Below are 7684 nucleotides of genomic sequence, written 5' to 3'. Positions count from 1 at the left end.
CTCCGATCGAGCAGTCGTGCTCGTGGATGATTGGCTGCTCTCCTGTTGCTATGCCCCTGCGTTTCTGCTGACGGTTCCTCCTGCGCTCCCGCCGACATCGTCTGTTGTCTGCCGCAGGTCCCCCACACATCAGCCACCGGCTCCATCGCCTGCTACCCGTGGGCGTCTTCTGCACTTCCGCCTCTGCCTTGCCAGCCTGACCGGCGTTGCTCCCCACCACTGCTGCATCCCAGAATGGGACGCCCCGCCACTGCTCACGCTCCTGATTCGCGACCTTCTGCAGGCTAGCTAAGCTGTCGCCGCTGCCCTGCCTTCTCCAAGCTAGGCGGCCGCCACCGCCCCACCTCCTCCAGTCCAGGTCGCTGCCGCCCGGCGACCTCTTCACCGGCCCTGGCCACCGCTGGCACCGGGGGCTCTATCTTCTCCGTCGGCCCTGGCCACTGTAGGTCGCGCCGGCTCCAATTCCTCAAAGTCGCGCCAGCTTGCCGGCCGTCTCTAGGCTGCCGTTGATGGCAGAAGGCCTTGTCCACTTTTCCCGGCTGGTCGCATGTCTTCGCCGGTCGCCCCTCCAGCCCCGCCCACTCCGCCCCACTGCTGGCCTCCGCAGCTCCCGCGGGTGCTTGTGTGGTCGTGCGCTCGTGTGGTGTGAAACTGATATGGTTTCAGTCTGGACGTGATCCAGATCTTATTAAAAAAGAAGAGAGAGAGAAAAAAATAAAAAAAAACTACAATGCTTTTGTCGGGCACGCCTCTCTCTCGTTTCCCGGTGTTATGATGCCTTTTGGCTTTCTATATTTTGGCCTTTGGCCTCCCTCATGTACTTGTATATATGATGGCTTTGGCCTCCAGATAATGATGATATGTTGCATATTCATAACATTGGGAATCACAAGCCTTAACACCAATATTCCTACTAAACAAAACCATTTACTAGTACCTCCCACATATTCCATCTCTATATCTCAAAACTATTGCAAGGAATCAAACATGTCATATTCAGTGATCCACAAGTTTTATGTAGGATTTTATGACTAACCATGCAATTAACCAATTCATGTTGACTCCCTAAATAGATATAAGTGAAGCGTGAGAGTTTAACTCTTTCTACAAAAGACGGTGCCCTAATAAATATAAGTATAGCAAAAGATCATTCAACAAATAACGGTTTTCTATGTGAAGAGAAACAGGCAATCCAACTTCAATTGATATAAGTGAAGCACATGAAGCATTCTATAAAGCCATACTCAAAAGATATAAGTGAAGTGCAATGAGAATTCTATAAATCAACCATGGACTATCTCATACCAGCATGGTGCATAAAATAAAAATGAGAACTAAACACAAAAGACGCCCCAAGATTTACACATATCACATGAACGAAACGAAGACGAAAACATACCGATACTTGTTGAAGAAACATGCGATGCCTTCCGAGGCATCCCCAAGCTTAGACACTTGAGTCTCCTTGAATATTTACTTGGGGTGCCTTGGTCATCCCCAAGCTTCAACTATTATCTCTACTCCTTCTCCTCATATCGAGACCTCCTCAATCTTTGATCACTTCATCCACACAAAACTTAACAGAAAACTCTGTAAGATTCGTTAGTATAATAATGCAAATCACTACTATAAGTACTATTGCAAACCCATTAATATTTTGTTTTTTGCATTGAAGCTATTGTATTATAACTTCTCCATGGCTTATACCACCGATAGAATCGATAGTTTCATCAAAACAAGCAAAGCAATGCATCAAAAACATAATTTGTCTTAAACAGGACAGTCTGTAGTAATCTAAACATTCAACATACTTCTGTAACTCCAAAAATTCTGAAAAATTAGGAGAATATAAATATTTTTTATAGCAATACTGTGTAAAAATTTCAGAAACTTTTGACGTTCTAGTAAAAATGAAAAATCACGCACTACAACCAGAGTTTCTGTTTTTACACCGCACATACCAACAAGTAATCTAATCATCCTAAAGGCAAACCTTGGCACATTATTTTTATAATACAATGGATTTGTACAAGGGGATAACTATTTTTGTTGAAAAGTTTCTGTAATTCAAGATTCACAAAGTTTCCATGGGCATGAACAAAGTTCAAAGCTAGCTCCCACTTTAACAATGCTCGTCTTTCTCACTTTCACTTTTCTTTTTGTGAAGTTTTAGGTTCCCCTCATGTGTAACCCTATGGATGGAGCTTCTGTGTCTCAATTTTGGCATCTGCTTAATGTTCGTGATGAATTCAGAGACTTGGTTAAATTTTCAATTGGGAATTGTGCGTCAGTTAGATTCTGCGTGGACTGGTGCGTTGGGGATGGTCCCCTCGCGGTTTCCTTTCCTATTCTTTTTTCTTTTGTTTCGTCCCCCTTGGCCTCCATCGCGGTTGGGACCTTGGCTTTTGACGAGTCCTGTCTCTTGTAGATTTGGAGGACTGGCATCGTCTTGCTGCTCTCCTCCTGGTGTTCTTGGAGGCTTAGGATGTGGTCTCTTGGCCCCATCCTACCTCTGGCCATTTTTTCTATTAAGTCTTGTTATCGTGTTTTGTCTGGTGGTCCGGTTGTCTCTAAGTTCAAGGCCATTTTGGAGGCTAGGGTGCCACCAAAAATTAAGATTTTCATGTGGCAGGGTGCCTGCTGCGGATCATATTAAGAAGAGGCACGACCCTGGATCGGAGTTTTGTGCCTTTCTGTGGTTGCCTTGAGGATACTAATCACATTTGTTCCGGTGCCCCCTGGCCCAGTTGTTTTGGAGCTGTCTTAGGGATTGGTTGGATGTGTCGTGGGCTCCTTCTAACTTTGCTAGTGTGAGAGCGCTAGAGTCCCCCCTGTCTAGGCAGTTCAGGAGGTTGTTTTGGTTTGGCTTCTCTGCCATGTGTTGGACCCTGTGGACGACCAAAAATAAGTTTACAATCAAACAAGTGTTACCTAATAAGGCGGTTGATTGTGTTTTCAAACTTTTATCTTTTTGCAGTAGTGGAAATATCTGGTTCAAGAGGCACTACTGCAGGATGTTGCTAACTCGACATTACGATCAGAGACCCTTTGATGAAACTGTGTGCGATGCATTAGTCGCAAACGGGGATGTAAAATAATCGTCAAAAAAGATGCAAAACGTTTGCGATGAAGGATACATCAAACACGGTCCAGATTTTAGTTCCATGTGCGATGTTGGGCATACGGTTTAGTTCAGTTGACTGTTTGCGATGAGGCAGAACAAAAGAAACGGGCAGGCAGATGAAGGCGTGTGCGATATACAACATACAGTTCACTCAAATAAACTGTTTGTGATGAGGTGGAACAACAGAAACGGGAAACCAGATGAAGGTGTGTGCGATATACGGCATACAGTTCACTCGGATGAAACTTTTTGCATTGAGCCAAGAGAACAGAAATGGTTCAACTTAACAAGATGTGTGTGATATGCGGCAAACAGCTCTATAATCGGAAACGTGTGGGAAGATCGATAACAACATAGACGATTCCTGTTAACAAGCCATGTGTGTTGTGAGCAAACGATTGCTGGTATACAATTGTGAGTGATTGATGAAAACATTACCAACGGGTTTCATTGTTTAGTCCGTGTGCGATGTGATTTTCTTTGTCCGCACAACTTCTATGCTCTGTCTACAGAGAATCAACATATATACTTAAAAAGACAGCATTGCATAACCAAATTAAGCATACAATTACACAAGTGACTACACACATAACATTCCCACACACCAAAGTAAGCAATTAAATGCATATTAAACTAGGAGAAATGAGGGTCTAATCATCTACTTATTGTTGGGACGACGCTTGCCATTGCTCTGCTTCCTGCTGGATCCCTAGCCGTTTTGGGGAAGAAGGCACTTCTTCATGTCAACGATCCACCTATACATGTCATAGCCCGTGTACGCCTCCTTGGCCGCGTACACGACGTGAGCTTTGTCGAGTTTCTCCATCTAGGCCGAGTGCCAGGCACGCTTGTCCTTATTGCAGGAATCCTTCATGTATCTGTAGTAGGGGTTGATGATGGCCTCGACGAGGTGAACCAGTGAGTCCTTCTCATGCTCCTTGCTGCCCCAAATCTTGTATTGGCCCTGGATGTCGACAAGATTCTGGCAGGCGATGACCGAATTATCGAGCGCCTTTACATCGTATCGAGCGCCTTTACATCGTTGGTGATGTCCACTGTACTGAACATGTAGTGGGGGCTGTTGACAAACCTGGTGAAACGCTCGCAAGGCCTTGTGGCCAGGCATTAGTGGTAGATGAGAACATGCTGGTGCACACACATCTGGGCAGTGACGAGCTTGGGACAAGACCCGGCATGAGCGCGGGTGTGCTCGAGGTCGAACCCGACCACCTTGTACTTCTCCTCGGCAAGCAACAGCTCCATGATGTGGATGGAGTGCTCCACCCAGACCGGGTCGTTGGTGTACACCACCGAGAGGTCCATGAACCTTTTGTGGGTGTCCACCACGGCATGCATGGTGAACTGCTTCTCGTCGTTGGCAGCCGCTTGGAGCACCAATGGAGCCGCACAGGATACCCTCTAATAATTTCTCGTGGTGGTTCTGCTTCTTGCAATGGTGGGGTGCGATCGAAAGGTTGAAGAGACACAAGGGTTAAATGGCCGCTGTAATAATGGGGGCCGGCTGGCCTGTAATCGTCACGTCTTGTCACGGCGTTCATAGCGGAGGATTCCAGTGCACGCTTGACAACACCGCACCACACGCGTTTCATTTGACCACACGTGGGCTCGAAGAGGCGCCAAATGTATCATCAGTGAGCCTGTTCCTGCGCTACTGCATAAGCTTCCCGCCCAGCTAGTTTGGCTATGCATCGGCTGGAAGAGCGACAAATCATGGGCGTTTATTGGCAAAAAGCTTTGTAGAAACGAAGTGTGTGGAATGACTTCGGTCATAAGTTTACCCGTGGGTGATGAGGTCAAAGTTACACAGAAGGGTGATGATGGCCACTCAAGTGCGATAATTAATTCTATGCTCTACAGGGCACACGGTTGAAGAAACCATATGTGTGCAATATTGTCGAAGATCGCAGTCGAGTTAGCCATGCAGATCGTGTGTTGTGAGATCGACAAGGTAAACAGATTCGAGAATGGTTAATAAAATCTAAGACCATTGCGTATTAAGGTCAAAATAGTGCTACCAATATACGAGTCTCATACGATGCCATTTCAATGATTGTACCACAAAAGCTCGATATATTACAAGGTTCAAATTCTAGAGTTATATGGCTCAAATTCAAAGATTACAAGGTTCAAACTAATATTAGAAATGAAATTCAGCTCATCAGCTGCAAACACTCGTGTGGATCCGCTGAACACGGATATCTGAGAGGTTCAAACTAATATTAGCACTTCTAAGTCTGGTTTCGAAACCTCGTAATTTTTACAAAGGGGTCAGCCACTGAGAAGTCATGTATGGGGTTGACACGATGACTTCCGATTACTCTGTCATTTGAAGTTCCAAAATGAAATTCAGCATTTTCGGAGCCTATTCCATCTTGCCGCAGGCACCGACGCTGATCAACAAACCATTCATTTTTGCGAAATAAATGTAGGGCAAACCTCATTACCTTCAGCACCCTTGCTCTGACAACAAAGAACCCAGCGAATATAATCTTCGGCAAGGTCCCTCGGTAGGAGTTCAAAGTAATTTTTGAGAGATGCAGATCTAGGCATCCGACGTGATTGTTATATTGTATCACATTATCCACCACTGGGCATAATCTTATCTGCAAAAGAAGAAATTGTGTTAGTGCCTAAATGCAGTTTTGAACACCACTACAGGCCTATTTGGTTTGCAGGATTTGTAAAATGCACTAACATGCCATCTTCGATCAGACATGATTAACATGGGCATTTGATTACATTCTAGAAAAATGTAGCCTTCTTCACAAGTGGTTGGAGTGGATGAAAAGTTCCCTAAGAAAACTAGTACAGATGAATCCAAAGGAGAAATGCTTACGGATTGTAGCCATATGGATCAAGCAACCAATATGGGGGGACATGTATGTACTGAAATCCTCCAAAAGAATCCTTTCAGAAATTGTAGTACACTGTCATTGTAAACTTGGAAAAAGGTGTCACAAATTGAACTCCCTTATGGTTATCATTTAACAGGAAAGGAACATGACCTCGATATATAGCTTCTCCAGGCACAGAAAGCATCTCAGGAAACTGGCAACTTGCTCCAGGTTGGGGCCGATAGATTCTAGTGCCAAGGCCTTCACTCTGCGCAGTTTCGGGGTCAAGCTTGTCAGAATCATTTTCTGGATGACAGATGAACAAACATCTTCAAAATTAGAAATAATGTTAATTTGTAGAAGGAGAGGTAGGAGGCGATTGTTGTACCTGAACGGGTGTGAATCCAATAACAAGTTCGGAGTATTTGTCAGACGAGTAGCCCACCAGTGTCAAATTCGGCGCAGAAATGACATTGATTCTTGTTGGACCTTCTTGATCAACTACAAGTAATCTCTCAAGTGCAGGTGTGTCCTCGATGACCATACCGTGGTACACATCTTGTGATGTCTTCCTGCCGCACCAGCAACACACATAAATAGTCGAGAGAGTCATGGAGGTGATGTGGAAGCCACTCAACCCATTGATCATCCGAACATGAATGTACTCGAGTGCAGTACTGTTGGGGAACGTAGCAGAAATTCAAAATTTTCCTACGTGTCACCAAGATCTATCTATGGAGAGACCAGCAACGAGTAGAAAGAGAATGCATCTACATACCCTTGTAGATCGCTAAGCGGAAGCGTTCAAGTGAACGGGGTTAATGGAGTCGTACTCGTCGTGATTCAAATCACCGATGATCAAGTGTCGAACGCACGGCACCTCCGCGTTCAACACACATACAGCCCGGTGATGTCTCCCAAGCCTTGATCCAGCAAGGAGAGAGGGAGAGGTTGAGGAAGACTCCATCCAGCAGCAGCACAACGGCGTGGTGGTGGTGGAGGAGCGTGGCAATCCTGCAGGGCTTCGCCAAGCACCGCGGGAGAGGAGGAGTACTTGTGAGAGGGGGAGGGCTGCGCCAGAACTTCGTCTAGAGCTCCCATGCGCCTCCCCACTATATATAGGGGTGGAGGGGCTGGTTTCTTGCCCTCCAAGTCCATTGGGGCGTTGGCCAAGGTGGGAGGAAAGAAATCCCATCATTTCCTTCCCCACCGATTGTTATCCCCCCTTTTTAGGGATCTTGATCTTATTCCTTCGGGATATGATCTTATTCCTTCTAAGGGGGGATCTTGTTGCGCCTTGACCAGGGGTGTGGGGCCTTTCCCCCACTACCCACGTTCATGTGGGTCCCCCCATGCAGGTGGGCCCCACTCCGGAACCTTCTAGAACCTTCCCGGTACAATACCGAAAAAACCTGAACATTTTCCGGTGGCCAAAATAGGACTTCCCATATATAAATCTTTACCTCCGGACCATTCCGGAACTCCTCGTGACGTCCGGGATCTCATCCGGGACTCCGAACAACATTCGGTAACCACATACAAACTTCCTTTATAACCCTAGCGTCATCGAACCTTAAGTGTGTAGACCCTACGGGTTCGGGAGACATGTAGACATGACCGAGACGTTCTCCGATCAATAACCAACAGCGGGATCTGGATACCCATGTTGGCTCCCACATGTTCCACGATGATCTCATCGGATGAA

Source organism: Triticum dicoccoides, chromosome 1B (assembly GCF_002162155.2).
Source record: "Triticum dicoccoides isolate Atlit2015 ecotype Zavitan chromosome 1B, WEW_v2.0, whole genome shotgun sequence".
Taxonomy (NCBI): domain Eukaryota; kingdom Viridiplantae; phylum Streptophyta; class Magnoliopsida; order Poales; family Poaceae; genus Triticum; species Triticum dicoccoides.
This window is presented reverse-complemented; position numbering follows the sequence as displayed.